The sequence below is a fragment of the Corvus brachyrhynchos genome, unplaced genomic scaffold (assembly GCF_000691975.1).
Source record: "Corvus brachyrhynchos isolate BGI_N302 unplaced genomic scaffold, ASM69197v1 scaffold398, whole genome shotgun sequence".
Taxonomy (NCBI): Eukaryota; Metazoa; Chordata; class Aves; order Passeriformes; family Corvidae; genus Corvus; species Corvus brachyrhynchos.
The window spans coordinates 2,308,099-2,318,643 of NW_008239780.1; the positions used below are offsets into that span (position 1 = coordinate 2,308,099).

At 39.9% G+C, this 10,545-nt stretch overlaps 1 long non-coding RNA gene across 2 annotated transcripts in view; it reads right to left on the bottom strand.

Annotated features, from left to right (window-relative positions):
• LOC108448848 overlaps positions 1-10,545 on the bottom strand; it is a 74,791-nt gene that overhangs the window by 15,548 nt on the left and 48,698 nt on the right. Inside the window, exon 4 of one of the 2 annotated variants that reach the window (XR_001864886.1) lies at positions 5,246-5,291. The exons of the other annotated variant lie outside the window; for it this stretch is intronic. This is a non-coding gene — a long non-coding RNA (uncharacterized LOC108448848). The remainder of the gene's footprint in view (positions 1-5,245; positions 5,292-10,545) is intronic. 2 annotated transcript variants of the gene reach the window in all.

Below are 10,545 nucleotides of genomic sequence, written 5' to 3' on the forward strand. Positions count from 1 at the left end.
CTGATGGGGATGGTAATAGAATACACTGCAACCCAGGACAATATTAAACGTCTTCTGTTGGTAACCTTAAAAATCCACTATAATAGTTAGTTCTATCAGTATTGTTCAAAGCATATTATTACCTGTTAATGCTCATACATGCATTTCATCACATAGCACAGCTTAGGAGCTGTCCTTTGACAGAAAGAGACTTTCCTTTGGAAAGGGAATTTATTTATTATCATAGCTGATTTTTGTTACTGTCACAGGAAAAGTCTGTGTATTACCCAATTATATATTTGCATTTTATATACACCCAAGAAAAGAGTTAAGAACTTAATATTGGCAAATACAAAAACACACAAGTCTCTTTAACATCACATAGTCAAGCAAAACAGGACTAAAGAAAAACAAGTGACTGCTGAGATTTAAATGAGATTCTTGAGACACATAAAAGGCTTTTCCCAAGTTTTTGGTTGCATTTTTCCTCCCTGGCATACAACACAGTCATGCCCAGTATGCCAGATTAGGGACTGTCTGCAGACATCCCTATGAGAGGTTTACCCACCTCCCTTAGAAACTGTTCAGTGCCATCAAGGCAAGCTCTGCAAAGCAGTAATGGTTTCTCAACAGGGTTTTCTACACAAATATAGGAAGATCATGGGTAAAGATGACACAAACACACCTTTTAGTCACAACTTTCCAGCTCACCCTGTTGATATTGACTGATTTTAGGAACAGCTGATTTATATCCAGGAGTTGGAAGCTTTATACTCTATATTCTTTATACTCTTCATGTTTCCTGACGGCAACAAAACCCCAAACTGCCCAGAAATAAACTGAATGCACATGCTTAGGAGCTACTGTCTCCAAACAGCCTGTTTCATTTAGCAAATATTTTGAGAAGTAAGGTCAACATAGATTGAGCATTGAAGAAGTGCTTTAGAGGATGCAGTAAACAGAGGAGAGATACACACAGAACATTCGACAGAGCAAATATGTGACAGAAAACATTTGACAAATACAAAGCACTTTTCAAGGCATAAAAACCAGATTTTGTTTCTTCCTACATTACAAAAATAAACTGCAACTAAAGAATAGCACCAATTAAAAAAAAATAATTTGGCACTGTGTATTTAACTTAAGAGGAAAATGGGTAGTTTCCATACACACTCTGCAGCTATCTGAACAAAAATTGACATCCTCATTAGAAAGCATGAAATCTAAGTTGCTGGCAAAACCGTCTGAAAGCAGAATGAAGAAAGAAAGAAGAGAATCTGGGGTGACAGTAAGAATGTTACAATCAACCAAAACAGAGGCTGAAACTCGAATTCGATTTTGCAGTTTCCAGTTATCAAAACTTGACACCTCTGTCACACCAGTATTCCAGGAAGAAAAACATTAGCACTTCAAACACCTCCACCCACACCATCAAACACAACTTCTATCCACAACAACTCTTGTCAAATGTCTTTTTCTTTTCTTCTTAATGGTATTAGCTTAAACTAGATTGCACTTGGGGGAAGAAACATCAACACATAGGTCATCTGAAAAACAGAGATATGGCCACAAAGCAATGTGGTGCTATAGAAATGGATCTTTCCATCATTTTCTAATAGACTCAGACCATTAGAAAAATTTCAAGAAGAGTCACAGAAAAAATTTGGCAAGAATAATTCATATAATTATCCCTCTTAGGGAAAAAAAAAAAAAAAGAGAGAATAGAGGGGGAAACTGTATATATTCTGCAGAGACAATGACACTGTAGCTGGGCTTCAGGAGAGAAACACTTAAAGCTTTCAAAAGAAAAGCAATCAAAAGACATTTTCTAGACACTGGTCTAACTGGTCTTTTCTTTAATAGAAACACTTCCAAAGACCGGAATTAATCCAGATTTGTTGGTTTAATAAAGGACTGAATCCAGCTCACTGATTTAATGCACTAGATTTACTGCTATGTTCTGGCCATGTGAAGAGCTGTAAATTGGATCTAGTGAACATGAGCAAGTCAATAAATGCCAGAAAGCAGACAAGATACCAGTAAATCCACACCGAAATCACTGCAAAATATCTTAACCAAAAGGTACTGACCCTGATTTTCCACTCATGCAATTGTTTTCAATATTTATACCTGCCTAGATGTAAAGAGCATAAATCAATGAGTTCCACTTAAAACCAGATTTTCAGGCAGGTAGGTAGGTCTACACCAGCTGAGAAGCCTGTCCCCACTCATTTCTCTCTTCAGAAGAAAATCACAGAATCGTTCAGGTTGAAAAGACCTCTGAGCTCATTGAGTCCAGCTGTCAACCCAGCACTGCCCAATTCAGCACTGAACCCTGTCCCCAAGGGCTGCACCTACACATCTTGTAGTGCCTGCAGAGCTGGTAGCTCCACCACTGCCCTGGTCTCCCCGCATGATTATTTCAATTCATCCTTGCCAAGAGATCTGTTAATAAACATTCTCTGTGGCAAATGTTGCCTGGCTGTTTTCTCACCTTCCTCCACAAAGAACCAGATACAACTGAGATCTCTCCTGTATCATTAATTTAACAGAAGTGTATTTTTGGCTATCCATGATATGGAATTTGACAGGGAAGTATCAAATTTGTTGAAAAAACACACAAAGTACTCTAAAAATTGACAGCTGAGACTGTATTAAACTATCATGTACACAAGTTTGGACACCCTGCAGATATATTTTAAGGCAAACAACTGTACATGCTCATTGTGTGATACTTCCTTTGTAAATGCACCTTTCCCCTCACGACCAGGCACCAGGAGAGCATCACTGAAACACTCAATGGTTTCCTTCTCCCCAAGCACACAGGTACAAGGTCCACCAACATTCTCTACCTGCTGAGTCCTTTCCTTTTTGAAGGTGTACAATTTCACTGCAACAAACCATAAAGTCACTTTTAGTGACAGCCTTATACTCTTGAAATCCATAAACATCCAAGACACAACATTGGGCCAACTTGGTAAAATTCAAAAAAATCTCCTTTTCCTCAGTAGTTTGAGGAAATTGTGACTCTTGCATAAACTGTCATGTCCTCAGTTTTGGGCAAATTTCAAGCAGTAGCACATGTCTTATGGTATGACTTCCTAAATCTACAAGGAGTCTGGCCCTCTCAGCTTTCTCATGCATGTACACAAATTAAATTTACACTTACAAAACTAACCTATTGATTGTGTCCCTCAAACACACATTTCATAAGATAAAAATCTCTATTCTTATCAGTGAGAGCAACACAGACATTGTTTTTCCTGAGGATTTCTAAACACAATTAATCTGGGTTTAGATAGTTACATAAACCTCTGGATTTAGGCAGCACAAGCATTACCAGATCCAGACAAAAATAATCTGTATTTTTTGCCCTGAGGTCATATAATCCTCCTGAGTGCTCAGGATCTTGCTCTGAGCATTCATTTCTCTCTCTCTTTACCTGAGGCCACTTGCTTTAGCCTTGGCCTGTCTCACAGTTAAAAGAACAGTGCAAAGTTAAAAGAACTCATAAAGAAAGTATGTTCAGACTTTTTTCATTCTCTCTGAATTTTTGTGTACTCCTCTCCAAGTTTTCTTAATCATCAAAACTGTTCTGCTACAAGCAGGTGTGACTTAACATCAAGCTTTTATGCTGCCTACAAAGGACCTTTCCAGTTTCATGGAATAAACAGGAATTATTAGCTCCATATAATGATAGTCTCCAAGTAATCAAAAGAAACTCATTAAAAAAAGCACATTTACTACCAAACAAAACACAAATATATTTTGTAAATCCTAAAACTATATCCAGAAAGGGTTATGTATTGGTTCTTCTGCTTCACTCATGCATACAATGATGCGTGTTTATTAGCAATGGTACTTTTTTCCCCTTAAGTCTCACCAAAGATGCTATTAAACATGAAAAATAAGATGAAAGCCATAGGCCCCAAACTCTGATGCTAAAGCAAACCTCCAAAACAAGCCCCAGTTCCCACTGAAAATGCCACTGCTTCTCCCCTCTCAGTAAGGAGAACATGCCTTTGACAACTGCGTTAGAAACTCAGTAGATGACAGTGAAAATTAGGAATTGGGCTGAGGCCACAAATAGGAAGTCTTTGAAGGTGAATAAAGCATTTCATGCTTTATAAAGCAGCTCACAGTTGAAAAAAAAATAACCAGAAGTATTCTAATGCTTCATGGTCTCTTCCATTCTGTGTGAGGTGTGTCCAGTGCAGTGCAAAGGAGACAGCTGCAGAAGGGATCAATGCAGACAGGATCGGGAATTAGAACACCTGTCATTCACATCCTACCTCATCACAGTTAAGTGAAAATTTCATAATATCTGTAGTCTTAAAAACTAAATAAATACTCAGGACATAGAATAAAATTATACCATGCACTAATTAACACACAGTTTACAAATCCCAGACTCCTGTTCTCTCCAGTGACTGTCTTGGCAAATACAGATACCAGCACAGACTTCTTTTTCTATGTTTCTATGCTTTATCTAACTTTACCTTTCATGGTTTCATTAAAACAGTGTTTTGTAATAGTGTCAGATTAGTAGAAAACCTGAGGCATAGCAGTTTGACAATGATATAGCTGTCATGATGGTTCTACTTTTTGCTTGTACCTACTCAGGCATCATTAGAATCAAATATCTACCTCTCAGCGTTTCTCTTGGGTTCATCCAACTCTGAAAGCTCTCAGGCCATTAAAGCATATCAATTAGTAATGATTTTTTTCCAGCCCCAGCAGCCACTGAAACATACATTAAAGGTGCTATCTGCAGTCCAAAATTTAATGTGGACATTTGAGAATTTCTACTTTGATGAAGAGATTATCAGAGAAACTCATTTACTTAAAGTTTTAGATCACAGTTATTAAAAATATTTTATTTGCTGAACAAATGCCTGATGAACACTCTTGTATCCATTAAATAACATTAATTGCACACTGGTTTGGAAAACACAAGAATCATTAAAGGATAAATGAGGTTGTGCAACAGCCCAGAAGAGCTAATGTTATCACTTTCCAGGCTGCTTTTACAACCTTCTGAGTAGGACTATTTTTAACTGAGTCATCACGGCCTAAGGACAGTTACTTTCATTTTTTCAGTATATCTATCCAATTGAGTAGATGTCACAGAGGCAGCTCATTACAAGCACTGGAATTAGAGGGCTGTCACATTCCTCGTAGCTAGGTTAGGTCCCTTCAGTCAGGACTATTCGGGAAAGCAATCCTTTCCATGCTCACAGGCATCCAAGCCTGAGAGGTCACTTACCTCTTGTTTCCAATGCAACTCTGAAGTCAGTTACTCAAAGATCAGACTGCAAAGAAAATGTAATTAATGAATGCAAAACTTCTGGACAATACACTTTGATCATTCTATCTATATTTAGTTATTTTTAAACACAAAAAAGCACTGCTCCTCATGGAAAATATCACAAACTAGTGAAACAGTACGAGCATCTCAAAATCACATTTAATCCTAGTAGCCATCACCATGAGCCTTACTATGGAGCCAGAGATGCAATTGAATTTGTCACTCCTTTGAGCAGCAGAGGCTCTCACTCCTCCTTAAGTGATGTGACCCAGAACGATTTTTGGAATACAAGCATAAGATTCATTTCCAAGTTTTTATCCTACTGTTATGCCTGTAAAATTGTTTCTACTTGAACATACTTGACATTAGTTATAAATCTCTGGTCAAACAAAGGTGCAGTGTGGCAGTCTGTTAACCCACTGCTTTTGTCATGCCATCTTCCCCCTCCTGCTCTCCCCTGCCCCTAGTCCTGGCCACTCCCTCGGGTCCTCCCTATTGGTTCCTGTACCCCAACCCTGCCCAGGAACCGCCCCTGAGCCCCTGACAAAAACCCCCCACACCCAGACCACGAGGTCTCTCTGCCTCTGGGGATCGGGGGCAAGATGTGATTAAAGTCCTCTCAAGCCCTCACAGGAGACCCTTCTCACCTCCTTTGCCATCACTGGTTGTAGTGCTGCTGGCTGCCAGAGCAAGATCGTGGGGCCGTCCAAAATGGACTGCGGGAGGGCGACCAGGATCACACTGCCCTAAGCATCCCCACTGAGCTCTCAGGGAGCTACAGCCTGCTAAGCAAAATCTAGCAATTACAACAGTGAAGAAGGATGAAAATGTCATATACAGCACTCATTCTTACCTTCAGCTGCCAAGAACCTTCTTTCAGGAGAGTTGACCTGATCATCACTTGAAACATTCATGTTATGCTTTAATTATCTGTATAATCACCCAACAAATCTGACACCAGATTTCTCAGCAGGAGTTTGCAGATTCCTTCTCAGCTAGTTAATGAGTCTTAAGGCTTGGTCTGGACACAGAATACATACCTGGTATGACTCTTTCAAATTAGGCCTAATTTCTTTTTCATGTTATTTTTCCTTTGAATCTAAATAGTAGCTCTGCTGTGGCCACACATCCTTTTATATCTCTACACAAGTTTGCATACTAATGGAGATAATTTTTCTTTCCATGTGGGAATCCCCTCAAACAGACAAGATCAACATGAAAGAAGCAATTCAGCAGGTGGCATATGCTCACATCCCACCTCTTTCCTACTGCCCAGCCACCATAGCCATTCCTTCACCCTGGGCATGTCTGGCCAGCAGTGCCTGGCACACCCTTTGCATCTCTTCTCCTGCCTATTTAAACTCAGTAGGTATGTGCATACTGGGCAGTACTTCCACAAGATGTTAAATAAAAGCATATGTGGAAAGCAGATTTACAGGTTGAATTTTACGACAAGGATTTTTGAAATTGTAACCAAAAAAATCATATAAAACTTGAACGCTTTTATACTTCAGTGAATTACTTACACTTTGATATTAAAGCCTCCTTCCAATCATGGAAAAAATATTTCCAAAACAGAAAAATACTTCAGTCAAAGTGCCAAATAATCTATCTAGCCTTATCTACACACATATGCATGCAAGAAATATCTACCACCCAGGCAACAGTCTACACATCCCCATTCCCTTTCACAGCTATCAGACAAGTGTGACCTTTGGTTCAGACCAAAAATCTCCCAACCCATTCATTCTATCTTAGGAAGAGCAGTTTCTTCAGGGAAGGAGATGATAATGTATCCTGCAAAGGCTGACTCTTTGTGCAGTTGGAGGGGGGAAGTGCCAGCATAACAAACTGCTCCTGTTCAAATCTATCAATTCAAAACAAGCATCTGGAAAACTTGACAAGAATACTCAAATGACCCTTGTGTTCTGACAGCTGGAAAAGAGAAAGCGCTCTCCACAAGGGGAAGATGTGTGTTCAAACTTTTTGCCTGGATAGAGAAACACATAAAACTGAAATATTTTTCCTCAAAGCTCATTAAATAAAACTTTCAGTGCAAAGTATGACTCATGTAGGCAACTATGTCAGCACTCACAAATCTGTGTTCAACACCACCAGCAGCTGGTCATGGCGATGGGCACGTTACAAATTCCCTTCTCTCATGAACTTCTATTGCTGTAACAGATCATTTCCTCCCTGTGACAGGAACCTCAATCTCCCTCTAACCCTGGCACATCGGGGGTGTCGCCTTGATGGGGAGAGCTTCTGCCTACTCCCCTTGGAGAGACCACTAAGAATGGTTCCACGAGGAACAGACTGCAATTCTGTTCTCTCCAGTCCTGCCAAGAAAAACACCTTGAGTAGGGTGTGGTATTGTAGACATAATTTCAATTTGATTGTATCAGGATTTCTGATTTGGTCAAAATATGCACTGAGGGGAAAAAAAACCAAAAAACCAAACCACTTCTGGAACTTTACAGTCCCAAATTCCTCTGTTTCTTTACTGCTGCCCCACAGACTTCCTTTTACTGCTGTGGATGTAGTCTGGTCCACAAGCCTGGTTATATTCTGTATATCTAGGATATGTGAAATATTCCAGTTTACCTACACCCTGAACTGCTCTGCAGGAGGAAAACAAAAGAAAATTGAACAGCCAGACCCATGCTCCCACTGTGCTCAGGGATGTTATTCTTCAGACCTCTTCCAGGGAAGAGCACTCTGAAAGTGGTCTTCTTACTATAAGATACTTAAATAACACTTAAATCTACATTTATTCTTTTAGATTCAACATAACAATTGCCCCAAGTTTCCTGATTGAAACAGAAAATGGGAAAAAGAAAAAAAGACCCTCTGGAAGGCACAGGTCTATATGGATGTTTAAGCTCCCCAAGAGGTAGCAGCCCAAATTATGCCCAAAACAGATGTGGATGAAAATTCTGTATTTACCTAAAAATGTCTTGGGAAATGTTTACTAATGTATAGCCTTGTATGTTGGAAAAACAAAGTCATAATCCTCAATATTTTGCTGTTGCTTGTACAGGAGAAATGGCAGAAATTCTTTAAATTACTTGAGTTTTATTAAGCAAAAAACCCCTGGTCCTGGATTTAAGTTTGTTTTGATTAAAAGTGGCTCTGTTTGGAGGGAATCAGTAACATATTCAGTGTTCAAACCAAAAGAGAACTGATACTTTATATGTAGCAGGAAACACTGGACCTTATTTTTTTGTGTCACAAGAAAAATTAAACAAGTTACATTAGAAAATGGGTCACAACAGGATTTGCAATAAACACTATACACAATATCAGCCATTTGTACAGAACACAGCTGACACACACACACAGAGTTTTCTGGTTTATGCCTTACTTCTACGATTCTAAATTGATTTACAGCCCCATGTGAGACTCATAAAAGAGCCCTAGGCAACTCTACCCTGCTCACAGACTATTTGCAACACTGTGAATTTCTCAATTTGCCCATTTAAAAACATTTTCCCTTTTCCTTCCTTTCAATAACACATTTCTGGAGGGAGTAGGGTGAGAGAGATGAGAAAAGAGATGGTTAATGTTTAGATAACTTGAGATACAAATAAGTACATCGCCTTCTCCTACTCCTGATCCTAGAGTAGCTCTGCTCTTTGGCTGGGGGAGTCACTGTTCCCCACTCACGTGCCCCATTAAATACAATGAGACATCTCTAAGCAGCATCAGCATCCTGACCACATGAGTGTGACAATGCAAACACTGCTGTGAAATGAATCACTGAGTCTAATGTGACTTCAGTTAGAAGAAAGACCTACTTTTGTTAAGGCAGATTTATAAAAACAGGGATTTTGTATATATGCACATAGGAAAGGCCTTAAAAATGAGGTATAGTTGCTCCATAAAGGAGTTTGCTTATTAATCCCCCCGCCAGCATTACACCCTGACATTGGTGGATAACTATCCATCTTCCAGTTCAGAAATTAGGTATGGAGAAATGGAACAGGGAATGCCAAGGTGGTTCAGGAAAATAGACACAGAACAAGAACCAGAATTTGCTATTCTGATGGTTAGTGCAATTGTCTTTCTAATAAGCCACATTGCTCCCCTTCATTACTGTTTTTATTTTACTTCTCTAATGGGAAAATGGCTATGGAGAACATTTTCTGTCAGGCAGTAGACATCTAGTGAGCAAATACCAAAGTTAACAACCATCTGTTCTGCTCGAGTGCAGCGCACTTCACTGGGGTTACACAGCAAAAGCTCAGTGCTGACTTAGGCCCTGTATGGACCTTTTTCTGCTGTCATTCACTAATTTAAGGCTTCATGATGAAATGGATGTAAATCTCTGCTCCTCCCCAGCACTTTGGCTGAACTGATAAGCCTAGCTAAGGTGCACCAGTGAAACCTGCCCTGGACACCCTGAATCTCAGCAGCTTAGAGTGGCCAGCAGAGCCCAGCTGCTGAGAAAGGCATCATTTAGGAACTGGGGGTTGCAGCACCCTGTGTGGGGCACACCCCATCTGTATCACCCCAGACAATCCCTGCATCCCCCAGCAGCAGCTGTTACCCTTCTCCCCCGACGTGGCCACTTGAATTCTCTCTCAGATTACATTCATAGTCTGTACACCTCTCTGCTGCTCTTTCACTAAAACCTTTCTGGTTTTCTACAAAACAACCCTTCAGTATGGTATGAAGAAGTAACAAATCACATGCAACTGACAATTTTTCTTTTACAGTCAGTCATGTGAGAAACGTGTTGATGGTTAAGATGAAGAGCCTTTTTTTCCATGAGTCATAAATTTTGAATTAAAAACTGCAATATTTCAGGACTGTGGGTTTTGGGAACAAAATTGCAGTTAATCATAGAATCACAGAATAATTTATGTTGAAGGAAAAACCCGTGGAGGTTGTCTCATGTAACCCTGGTCTCTAAGCAAGCCAACTTTTACCTGGACCTTGTCAAACCTTACTCAGAGCCTTGTCACACAGCTTTGCCAAGCAGCTGGTCTGTTTTGTATATTTTTTCCTTTCAAATGACTTTTTCTATAGAACATGTACAATAACAAATTGAAAAGATGATGTATAAATATTACAGCTGGTGAAGGGGTCAGTAGCTCTGACCGAGGAAGGGGTGACTGGTCCGGAGAGATGGTCCTGAAAGGAATCGCCTTCCTGAAGCCCGGTGTCTTCCCTCAGCTGCTGGCAGGAGGGCCCTTGCAGAAGCTGTCAGCTCTTTAGTGATTGTCAGCTCATGATTTCAGCTCAGCTCTGCAGGG